General features: G+C 42.3%; 1 pseudogene; it reads right to left on the bottom strand.

Moving 5' to 3' along the window:
* Nucleotides 1-709: 709 nt before the first annotated feature.
* LOC116646648 lies at nucleotides 710-9,130 on the bottom strand (annotated as a pseudogene).
* Nucleotides 9,131-12,816: the final 3,686 nt, after the last annotated feature.

Here is a 12,816-nt window from a genome sequence, read left to right as displayed (position 1 = left end):
CTCAGGTCATGATCCCAGGGTCCTGGGATCGAGCCCCGCATTGGGCTCCCTGCTCGGCGGGAAGCCTGCTTCTCCCTCTCCCACTCCCCCTGCTTGTGTTCCCTCTCTCGCTGTCTCTCTCTCTGTCAAATAAATAAATAAAATCTTTTAAAAAAATGAGTTTTAAAATTGTCTACACAAGCAGATATTTCATTTCTGTTCTGGTTTATAGACTAGCTACTTATAATAAAGTTTATTTGTAAATAAAATGTTTATAATAAACAGCTTATCCGTCGTGAGAGCCAATTACTTCTCCTAAGCCCTGGTGTAAAATAGATGCATTTCAAATATGGAATGTTTCATGTACAGATATTGGACTTTTAAAAATGGTAATCCTGGGGCGCCTGGGAGGCTCAGATGGTTAAGCATCTGCCTTTGGTTCAGGTCATGATCTCAGGGTCCTGGGATTGACCCCCTGAGTCAGGCTCCCCGCTCAGCAGGGAATCTGCTTCTCTCTCTCCCTCTGCAGCTCCCCCTGCTCATGTTATCTCTCTCTCTCTCTCTGTCTCAAATGAATAAATAAAATCTTTTTTACAAAAATGATCATCTTAAAAATTCCCCATGCTCCATTATATTGCAAAGCTGAAATTCATCTACTTCTTATAAAAAGTATTTTGTTCATTCAAGCAGCATTTTGCCCCAATCTCCTTCAATTTCCTTCTACCATACCCTATAGTGGACCTACAAGTTTACTGTGCACATGCATTAAACCTTGAAGTAGTTTACAGTAGTGACTCTTAGTTCTAAAGTAGCATCTTCATCATATACAAATGTAGTTCAGAGATGATGCTGGAAAGATGACACAGTCCACACGTGGTTGACTCCTTCCATTGTTGTGCACGGGGCAAATGCCTTGTATATACCTATTATGAGAAACATTACCTCTAACAGATAGGTCTACTCAGCCAGCTTCCTTTTTTTTTCTTTTCTTTTCAAACGCATCACATTCTGTTTGTAAATCTGCAGTATTCCCATCGAAGATATGAGCATTTTAGGATCTATATCAATATGCTTTAAAAAGTTATTCCACGGGCGCCTGGGTGGCTCAATCGTTAAGCATCTGCCTTCGGCTCAGGTCATGATCCCAGGGTCCTGGGATCGAGCCCCATGTTGGGTTCCATGCTCAGCAGGAAGCCTGCTTCTCCCTCTGCCACTCCCCCTGCTTGTGTTCCCTCTCTCGCTATCTCTCTCTGTCAAATAAATAAAATCTTTAATAAATAAATAAATACATAAATAAATAAAAAGTTATTCCACACCAAGGAATGGTAGCTTTCAGGGCAATTGATGGGAAATTCTACATATTCATCCATGTTAAATGTCTTCACGTGTTTAAAAGAGAGGTCCCCCTTCTTGTGATGTTCTGTTAGTTGACAACTATTAGGTTTTTTAATAAGATACTAATGATGTATGTTAGTACACCTGGTAGACCAACCAGCTCTTCTGATGCTGGGCAGCAGGAACCCCTGATAACTTTTTCAGAGCAAAAAGTCATCTGATTTGTCCCACATTATTAAATACTCAACTGTGTTGATTTCATTCTTCCCCCTTGGCAAGAGTTGGGAATGATCACTTACACACATCAGCTTCTGAACTTCCAATTATTAACAGAGTAACTTGGGTAAAGCTACAATTTTATTTTATTTTATTTTATTATTTTTATTTTTATTTATTTATTTATTTTTAAGATTTTATTTATTTATTTGACAGAGGCATAGCGAGAGAGGGAACACAAGCAGGGGGAGTGGGAGAGGGAGAAGCAGGCTTCCCGCCGAGCAGGGAGCCCAATGTGGGGCTCGACCCCAGGACCCTGGGATCATGACCTGAGCCGAAGGCAGACACAACGACTGAGCCACCCAGACGCCCCAAAGCTACAATTTTAGATACAGTTATTGCAGGGTTGGGGAGCTCGGCTGGCAAGAAGGAGTTCCTGAGAAGTTGTATGCTGCAACTTAGTGGGTTTATTTAAGAAGCAGGAGGATAGAAAAGGCTACCCCAGGCAGAAAGAGCCGCACCTGCCCTGTGTGAAGCTGCTGCTTATACGTGTAGTGCTCAAGGACCAGGGGACGTGCAGGGAGCATTAGATCATAAATGTCTTCTTCGAATTTCCACTTGTAAAACTACTTTTGCGAGACTTCTCTGGTGCTTATCATTCAGTTCAATATTAACTGTGTGTGAGATACACAGGCTGTCAGGAGACCCTTTAAGAATTCAGCAACCTGCCGTATTTGATCCTCAAGGGAACCATGCAGGCTAAGGGTCAGCCTTCTGGGCTAAAGGTGAACACTTTTCTGCTTTTTTTTTTTTTCTTAAAGATTTTATTTATTAGAGAGAGAGAGAGAGACAGTGAGAGAGGGAACAGAAGCAGGGGGAGTAGGAGAGGGAGAAGCGGGCTTCCCGCCGAGCAGGGAGCCCGATGCGGGGCTCGATCTCAGGACCCTGGGATCATGACCTGAGCGGAAGGCAGCCGCTTAACGACTGAGCCACCCAGGTGCCCGCATATTCTGTTCTTCTTAATCATGATGATTTTCTAGCTCCTTTGTGCTGATATAGACATGTATTATTAGCATAATAGCCAAAAATGATGAGTCATTTGACAGTGAACCAGGTGTGGAGAGGTAATCTGCATGCCTTTATTAACAGAGTGCATCCAAATAACCATACTCACTTTGTATTTTCCTTTCATGGTGTCGTTGCCAACCGAGGCCTGGAAGCATCCTGCATCCAACCACCAAGGACGACTGTGTTTTGGGACATGAAGAATCTGGCACAGGCAACCTAACATCACAGTGCGGTATGAATTGCTTCCACCTTATTTTTATTTCCCATAAATATTATGAAACACTTCCTTAAAAAAAAAAAAAGGTCTATGCAAAATATTCTAGTAGATGACCTAGAATACAAGTTCAGTTTCAACACTTGAAAGTGGGGCAAAGGGGCCTCCTCTTCTCTCTAGGATCACCCCTGCCAACCTTGCTACACCACTATATTGAATTTCCTCAAAGCAAGAGAAAACAAAAGCCTTTTATATTGCCATGTATTTTTAAACCGATAGCTTCTTTCTCATAGTTCCATTTATTGCATAACTAAGAAGAAAAAAGACTATTCTTACCGAGAGGAAAATTCTTTTGAAAATGTTGTTGCAAACCTTGTAAAATACAGCGTATGATGAAAAAAAGTTTTCTTTTCAATGAAAAAAAAAACAATTAAAAACAGATTAAATCTTAATATAGGCGCTCTATTAATTTTAGAATGTTCTACATGAAATCTATGTATTAGGTTTCAGTGAAGTGAAAAATATCCTGCAGAGTTGGAAATACACCTTTGTATTTTGTTCATGTTCTTTGCAAAGGATGTGGCATCTTTGAAGACAGAACGGATAGAAAATGGAAGCATATGTTTAAAAAAAATGATCTTAGGCATCTATGACCTTCACAGAGGTTGAAATTTGACTTGCTCTGCTGTTATTAAGGGGCTCAGGCAAATTCAAGCCCTTACAACATTTATGTATGTCACATGATAGAATAAATATTCAAAGACAAAAACTAATCATATAAATAAAAATTAAAAGCACTCTGCCTTAATTTCCTTATTTAAAAAATTCTTCTCGAAGCTAGAGGCACATTGTTAAAAATTGTAACCCTGAGTACAGAAACCTTGACCTTTGCCTGGTAATGACTCATAAATACTTATTACAAGGAAACTGAGGCATGGTCTGTCAAACCTTTTATTAGGTTGACAAATCAACCTGAAAAATATTTAGCAAACTTACTCACACTTGCTAATGGCATCTTTCAGAGAGATAAGCTGAAGTGGCTTACGGATCATACTGTTATTCCTCTAGATAATATTTTTCAAGTGTCACTAAATTTTATAGCTTGGTAAGGTCTTTCTATTTAGGTAAGGTCTGAAGGGACCTGCACTACTTCCAATCCCTATTTTAGTTTTTTTTAATAAATAAATGACCAGGTTTGTCATTTTAAATATTGGGTGAACTTTTAATTCTACAGTTTTAATTTTGTTTTAAGTGTAGTGTTTCGTATTGAGAAACTTGAGAAGGCAATTAACAGGTTTTTTTTTTTTTAAAGATTTTATTTATTTATTTGACAGAGAGAGACACAGCGAGAGCAGGAACACAAGCAGGGGGAGTGGGAGAGGGAGAAGCAGGCTTCCCGCAGAGCAGGGAGCCCAGATGCGGGGCTCTATCCCAGGACCCTGGAATCATGACCTGAGCCGAAGGCAGATGCCCAACAACTGAGCCACCCAGGTGCCCCGGCAATTAACAGGTTTAAAAAGATTATGTTGAATGTAGTATTTTTCCAGAGTATATTTTTTTCTTTGTTTTGTTTTGTTTCTTTTAAGTAAACTCTATACCCAACATGGGGCTACAACTCATGAACCCAAAATCAAGAGTCATGATACTCTACCAAATGAGCCAGCCAGGTGTCCCTTTTCCGGAGTTTTTATTTGGGGTGCTCATTAAATGGCTGGATTATTGGGGAATGTCACCTTCTAATTCAGTTCATTCAGCTCATTCTGGGAGGCAGGAAGCAGCACCTTTCTCTGAAAAGGCTGTATGAAGCCTCACTCCAAGGCAGTATTTAGGTAGTACCATATTATTGTTATAATGTGTGGCATTTAATAACGCATTTCCACAATTGTTAATCCATTTCACTCTTAGATTTTTTTTTTTTTAAAGATTTTATTTATTTATTTGACAGAGAGAGACACAGCGAGAGAGGGAATACAAGCAGGGGGAATGGGAGAGGGAGAAGCAGGCTTCCCGCGAAGCAGGGAGCCCGACGCGGGGCTCGATCCTAGGACCCTGGGACCACGACCTGAGCCGAAGGCAGACGCTTAATGACTGAGCCACCCAGGCGCCCCTCACTCTTAGATTTTTTAATTTTTATTTTTAAGTCATCTCTACACCCAACGTGGGGCTCAAACTTATAACCCTGAGATCAACAGTTGCACGCTCCACCAACTGAGCCAGCCAGGCACCCTCCATTTGATTCTTATCACAATCCTGAAGTAGTGAAAACAGATGCTGTTGTCCTGTTTTCTAAGGTTCCAGAGGTAAATGAACATATCCAAGGACACAGAGCTCTAAGTGGTGGAAGCAAGCTTTGAACTCCAAATCTTTGTGACTCCAAGTCTCAAGCTTTTTTTTTTACAACTTAAGGTAAAATGTTCTAGATCTTTTTGGGGGAGGGGCTTTATTATTATTATTATTATTATTATTGAGGTATAATTGGCATATAACATATTAATTTCAGGTGTAAAACATAATGATTTTATATTTGTATAAATTGTGAAATTCTCATCACAATAAAAACCAAATCCCTTATTTTTTTTTATTTTTTTTAAATTTATTCATTTGAAAGAGAGACAAAGGCAGAGAGAGCACAAGCAGGGGCAGAGGTAGAAGCAGACTCCCTGCTGAGCTGGGAGCCCGATGTGGGGCTCGATCCCAGGACCTGGAGATCATGACCTGAGCCGAAGGCAGATGCTTAACCATCTGAGCCACCCAGGTGCCCCCAAAACCAGATCCTTTAATATGCAAACTCTTAACTGCTACCAGTACTCCCCATTCCTCACCAAACCCTACTAGTGTGGGGCCCTAGCGGTGGCTTTCTGGGTCACAAGGAAAGGTAGGAAAGATAAGCCAGTCTAAGCTTATGATGCTCACTGGCATCTTGGCAGCTAGATACATACTGTTACAGTTTTACCTCCAAGGAGTAAACTTTAGTCAAGTTTAAATACATTAGGACCCTCTGTTGCACAGTTCCCTCCTGTCAGCCCCTCACCTTAGCAACCCACATGCCAAATAAGCAGAAGTTTATCAGGAAAGATTACAAGAAAGTGCCAGCAAATGCAGCCTCCATTCCCAGTTCCAAAGTTATCTCCAGGTCCCAGCTGGTGCTCACTTTCCTGCTGTCTGGCATCTTGTGACATTCAGCTCTTGCTCATGAGCACTGGAAAAGTCCCAGATGGATCCCAACACTCCCAGCACTTGGCACCAAAGGTCCCATTTGGATCTTTCCATGACTTTCCCAATATCCAGCCCCCAGAGATAAGAATAATGCTAACATTAGGTAAATGCTACCGGTAAAAAAAATAAGGGAGAGAGAGAGAGGAAGGAGAGAGAGGGGAAGGAGAGAGAGAACGATGTCCGTTCTAATAGATTGCACAGATTTCAAAAAAGATTGCCAATGATCACTTAGTGGCCCTTGTGATTATAGTGAGAAACAAATAAAATTAACTGAATATTTTTTTAATGCCAGGCAGTGTGCCAAGAGCTTTACATGCATTATATCATGAAATCCTTAGTCATTTCATGAGAAAAATATTATTCTTTTTTTTTTTTAATTATTATTATTATTATTTTTTTTTTTTTTTAAAGATTTTATTTATTTATTTGACAGAGAGAGCGAGGGAGCACAAGCAGGGAGAGTAGAGGGAGAGGGAGAAGCAGGCTCCCCGCCGAGCAGGGAGCCCGATGTGGGGCTTGATCCCAGGACCCTGAGATCATGACCTGAGCCGAAGGCAGACGCTTAACCATCTGAGCCACCCAGGCGCCCCGAAAAATATTATTCTTATCCCCATTTTACAGATGAGAAAAACAGAGATCCAGAAAGTCACAGTAGTTTGCTCAAGCTCACTTCATTTGCAAATTATGGGGCTGAAATGTTCACGAAGGCTGAGAGTGGCATTTGGGTCTTAAAAGCATTGTTTAGGGAGACAAAGGAAGGACATATGGGCCAAGGGGTGATTGAAGTAACCACTGACTTCCTTAAGCCTAAACCCCATGCATTTATATAAAGCTTCTATGATTTGCTAGGAAATATGTGTGGCTGAGATGAATCATGAATGTCCCCTCATTTTGTTAGGATTGGGCAGTTGATCAAAGTATTTGTTGTGCTGATATAGAAATAATGCCCCATAAAAGGATGCTTTTCTGTTTTGCAAATCAAATGCCAGGAGCTTACAGAGCCCACGCCGGGGGTTTAGACTGCTACAAAGTAGTTTCTCTGCACTGCCCAAGTGGCTAAGAATAGATCGATTCATTATTATTTTTAGACAACGAATTTATCTTTTTGTAGTTGTGCTTTAGTACAGTGAAGAGAGCGGATAAACACTTTTCGTGGGAGGCCTTATTTTTGGGTTAAAAGGCTCACAAATACACATGTTATTTCTTCATTTGTTTTGACCGGTGGTATTGACTATATTCCCTATGCTGTACTTTTCATCTCCATGACTTGTTTATTTTATAAGTGGAACTTTGTACCTCTTTTTCCTAGTCACCCATGCCCTCACCCACCTCTATTCCGACCACCGCCAGTTTGTTTTCTGTATTTGAGTCTGTTTTTCTTGTGTTGGTCCCATCCACTTACTTTGAATGGTGAGGTGGGGGAGAAGCGTTCTGTGGTGCTGTGATTAGGTCTGTGGACTATGAGCTTCAAGGTGCTTCTCGTATTTTCCTCCTCTCCTCAGGTGGGACAGGATGGCTAGCCTGGGCTGGAGCTGGGGATTTCTTTTCTCCCATTTGGGAAGGTAGGTGGGGTTGGACATTTCCCTATTGGGCTCTGATAAACCCCAGCAGGTTAGGCTCCAGTCAGAGTTTCTCCTTAGGGCAGACCTTGCTAAGAAGGGAATGATCTGATATATTTCAATTTTTTTTAGTTTTTTTTTTTTTTTTTTAAGATTTATTTATTTGAGAGAGAGAGCTTGAGTGTGGGGAGGAGCAGAGAGACAGGGAGAGACTCTCAAGCAGATTCCCTACTTAGCGGGGAGCCTGTAGTGGGGCTCGATCTCATGACCCTGAGATCATGACCTGAGCTGAAATCAAGAGTTGGACACTCAACCGGCTGAGCCACCCAGGCGCCCCTTTTAGGTTTTATTTTTAAGTAAGTCTCTACACCGAAGGTAGGGCTCAAACCTACAACTCTGAGATCCAGAGTTGCATGATCTCCTGACTGAGTCAGCCAGGTACCCTGATCTGAAGTATTTCAAAATAATTGCTTATTCCCTCCCCCTGCCAGGGGAGAAAGTGGTAGAGCTCCAGGATGTAAAACATAGAAGGACAAGGTCCTCCTGATAACTGAGTTCCCTGAAGTTTGTATCTCTTGGACTTGTCCACACTGAACCTCCAGTAATTCATCAATGACAGTTCAGGTTTCCCTACCTTGACACTGGTTCCCCCCCTGGAGGCTTCTGCTTTGGGAAGTTCTCTGTATCTACCTGTCAGTCCCTCCAATTCAGGGGAGGGGGGGCATCAGTTTGCCCTGTGACTTCCCTTCTCTAAGGAATTGAAAAAGCATTGTTGATTTTTCAGTTCATTCAGCTTTTGTTAAGATAGAGACGAGGGCGCCTGGGTGGCTCAGTTGGTTGAGTGACTGCCTTCAGCTCAGGTCATGATCCTGGAGTCCTGGGATCGAGTCCCGCATCAGGCTCCCTGCTCAGCGGGGAGTCTGCTTCTCCCTCTCCCGCTCCCCCTCTTGTGCTCTCTCTCTCTCTCATTCTCTCAAATAAATAAATAAAAATCTTAAAAAAAAAAAAAAGATAGAGATGAACCATGAGAGACTATGGCCTCTGAGAAACAAACTGAGGCTTCTAGAGGGGAGGGGGGGGGGGGATGGGTTAGCCTGGTGATGGGTATTAAAGAGGGCACGTTCTGCATGGAGCACTGGGTGTTATGCACAAACAATGAATAATGGAACACTACATCAAAAACTAATGATGTAATGTATGATGATTAACATAACATAATAAAAAAAAGGGAAAAATAAGATAGATGGCGACTTCTCAGCTTCTTAGATGCAGTGCTGGAAAGCAAAAGTTCTCACACATCCTTTAGAAATGAGAAATACTGAGACTAAAACCTCTTCCTTTTCTTCCTTCTGTCTGTAGACTGGTAGCAGCTATAATTATCAGTGGAAGAATTTATTCATAGAGGAATCTGTATGTATGTAAGATAATCTCAATATGAAAATGTTTTACGTATGTTCGATGCTATGATTTGAGACATTACAACGTAGTAGTAAACCGCATATACTGGGGTTCGGATATTGGCTTTGCCGTAGATGACCAGCATGGTCTTGAGCAAGATATCAGCCTATTTGAGTTTTTTTTTTTTTTTTTAAGATTTTATTTATTTATTTGACAGAGAGAGAGCACAAGCAGGGGGAGCAGCAGGGGGAGACAGAGAAGCAGGCTGTCTGCTGAGCAGGGAGCCCAATGTGGGACTTGATCCCAGGACCCTGGGATCATAACCTGAGCAGAAGGCAGACGCTTAACCGATTGAGCCACCCAGGTGCCCTAAAAATATAATATAAATATTTTAAATAAATATGTAACATAAGTAGAAAAATATAAAATGTAAAAATGTAAAATATATTTTAAGAAGGATAATAATGCCTATATGCAGAAAAGGGTTAGAAGATGTAAGATAGACAGACATAGCAGTCCTGAGATTGTCCCCCTTTGAAAGGCCTGCTTGAAAGGTTGGCAATTTGGATTTGGGAAGGGTTCCCACCATTGTCTCATTAAGAGTTGCTTACTGGGCTGAAATGTGCAAGTGATATGGTTTATGCCAAAAACTTGATTTCCTTCAGGGAGTCTGGAATTTGAGACATGCTGAGCACAGAGTGCCTATCTGAGCAGTCCCCCATAAAAATCTTGGGCACTGAGTCTTCCAGTGAGCTTTCCCTGCTAGACAACATCTTACGTGCTGAGCGTGTAGTGGGGGGAAATGGAGCATGGCACCTTTCTGAGCCTTTGAGAAAATAATTTGCCCTACCACTTCCTCTGCTTAAAAAAGTGCAATGTATTAATAGCTGACGAGAACCTATTTGAGATCAAGACATGACGACAACAGGATGTACTTTTTTGTTTTCGAGGTAGAACTCATGCCTGGCTAATCAACTAGAAAGTTTGATATTTGCATGCCTCAGGAAGAAAGAAGATCCTAGATGGTTTGGGGGTTGTATTCTCTAGCTTTTATTTACCCAGACTGGGTCCTTACATGCAAATTGAAGTATTTCTGCTGGGCCCTCCAGGTTTCAACCCCCTTCATTGTCATGTTTATCAAAAATAGATGAAAACTTGAAGGCATATGTATTTTTTGGTTACTGCTGCAGTTCTTATACTCAGTGATGTGCAAGACTGCCGGATTTGTGTGGGCCCCTGCGCAGGAAAGCACTCTGTCTCAGATCCAGGGTGATCACTCAGGCCATGTGGGCCTGCAGCCCCCACGGTATTGGAGCTCTCAATGGTAGGAAAAGATGTGTATAGATCTGCGGCCAGTCCCAGTGGGGGATCACGATTCAGGGCCTTGGGGATGGAGAGAAAGGCCATGCTATCTGTAGTAGAGAATCACATGCCTTTGGAAAATGACTCCTGTCATTCTGTAAAGCTCTGGTCAGGATAGAAGGCAGGCCTGTCAATTGGTCACCAAGTGATCATGCAGTAAAACTTCTCATGAACTGGGGCTGATCAACCAAGTCATAAATACGGGGGTCCTATCAGCAATCCATCATAAAATGAAGGTGCTACATCCAGAATTGAGAATAAGCAGGACCAGAGGGTACAAGTAAGCTGCATGAGCAGGATCCCAGATTCCACACCCCCCGCCCCACCATGGTCCCTCCAGCTCATGCTCATGGTTGTATGGGCATTCTGCAATTCTGCATGACCAACCAAAGAATGAGAAAAGGGTCAAGTTTGATTGGCAGATGGGTCCACCCTGCATGTGAGTGTAAGCTAAAAATGGATGGTATCTTCTTCTTTTTTTTTTTTAATATTTTATTTATTTATTAGACAGAGAGAAAGAGGGAGCACAAGCCGGGGGAGCGGCAGAAGGCACTGTGTTTCCTTCTTCATGGTAGAAGACACAAGATAAAATATCCCTTCAGGTAGAGCTACGGCACGGCTCTCCCACTCTGGAGCACATGTGTCTTACCAAGCCTTCTGATGTCATCCAGTCTGATCACCGCCGTGCCACCAGGGTCGTAGGTTAATGGGATGTTCTGTGCGCTGTCAAGATCATCTAGATCTCTTTGGACTGTAGGGTGACAGAAGGAAGGAGAGTTCATATAACGTGGAGGGAAAACTGTAAGTGTGTGTTGTTGTCTATTACATGGGAATTCAAGCTGTTGCAGGTCCTTCTTTTCTGACTGGGCTAGAAAAGAACACACCTGCAGCGTCAAAATCAACGTCTGTTGTCCCAGTCATTGACGTTGTTCACAAGAATTTACGTACAAAAAAATTTGTGAGTGCTTAAGAACAGTGATTGTTCTCTGGGATATTTACAGAAGGTACACACTGAGGTACACGTCTCATTGCTGGAATAGGGCTTCCGAGGGAAAGTGCATCTTTGGCCAGATGTGGCAATACTGTCCAGGAATTCAAGGGTTAGGCACTTGGTAACCACATCCGAAGCTGAAGTAGAATGTGAACAAGAATATTGACAGAAGTGGTATAAAAATGATCAAGTAGGGGCGCCTGGGTGGCTCAGTTGGTTGGGCGACTGCCTTTGGCTCAGGTCATGATCCTGTGGTCCCGGGATCGAGTCCCACATCGGGCTCCTGCTTAGCAGGGAGTCTGCTTCTCCCTCTGACCCTCCTCCTTCTTGTGCTCTCTCTCTCTCTCTCTCATTCTCTCTCTCAAATAAATAAAATCTTAAAATAAATAAATAAATAAAAATGATCAAGTATAGGGGCGCCTGGGTGGCTCAGTCAGTTAAGCATCTGCCTTCGGCTCAGGTCACGATCCCAGAGTCCTGGGATCGAGCCCCACATCGGGCTCCCTGCTCAGCGGGGAGTCTGCTTCTCCCTCTCCCTCTGCCCCTGCCCTTGCTCTCTCTCGTTCGCTCCCTCTCACGTACTCTCTCTCTCCCTAATAAATAAATAAAATCTTAAAAAAAAAATGATCAAGTATATAAGCTTGATCTATGGAAAGATATTTTTTTTAAAAACTCTTTATTTAAATTCAATTTAGTAACATATAATGTATTATTAGTTTCAAGGGTAGAATTTAGTGATTCTCTAGTTGCATATAATACCCAGTGCTTGTTACATCAAGTGCCCTCCTTACTGCCCATCACCCAGTTACCCCATCCCTCTACCCCTTCCTCTCCAGCAACCCTCAGTTTGTTCCCTATATAGTTAGGAGTCTCTTATGGTTTGCTTCCCTCTGTTTTTATCTTATCTTATTTTTCCTTCCCTTTCCCTATGTTCATCTGTTTTTTTTCTTAAATTCCACATATGAGTGAAATCATATGGTATTTGTCTTTCTCTGACTGACTGACTGACTTCGCTTAGCATATTACCCTCTAGTTCCATCCACGTCGTTGCATATGGCCAGATTTCATTCTTTTTGCTGGCTTATGGAAAGACATCTTGACACTCTTCCAGACTGGAGGAAGAAAGAGACTTCAACTGTTATCTCGATTACCTTTTCAGAGTGGGGTATTACTGGTTTAGACCTCCAGGGTGGAGACTTGTCTCAGAAGTCAAGCTAGATCATCATCTGTGCTAACAACTGATTTCGCTGGCTACGGGTGTCCAAAGCAACATGGTGTCTAGCAATATCTATCGACAGGTCCTCTGCAGTCTATGTGCCTGAGGCCATATTAATCTCTATCTAAGATACTACATCTGGCCTGGCAGCAGTGATCAGGCTACTACTCGGTTGAGTTTGTGGTAAGTCTACAATCATCCCACCGGATTCATTCTACAGGTGCCAGACTGGTGAATTATTGGAAGTATGATGGAGACCAAA

Source organism: Phoca vitulina, unplaced genomic scaffold, assembly GCF_004348235.1.
Source record: "Phoca vitulina isolate PV1807 unplaced genomic scaffold, GSC_HSeal_1.0 scaffold37, whole genome shotgun sequence".
NCBI lineage: Eukaryota > Metazoa > Chordata > Mammalia > Carnivora > Phocidae > Phoca > Phoca vitulina.
Note: the sequence above shows the minus strand (reverse complement) of the source record. Positions and strands in the feature narration are given on the sequence as shown.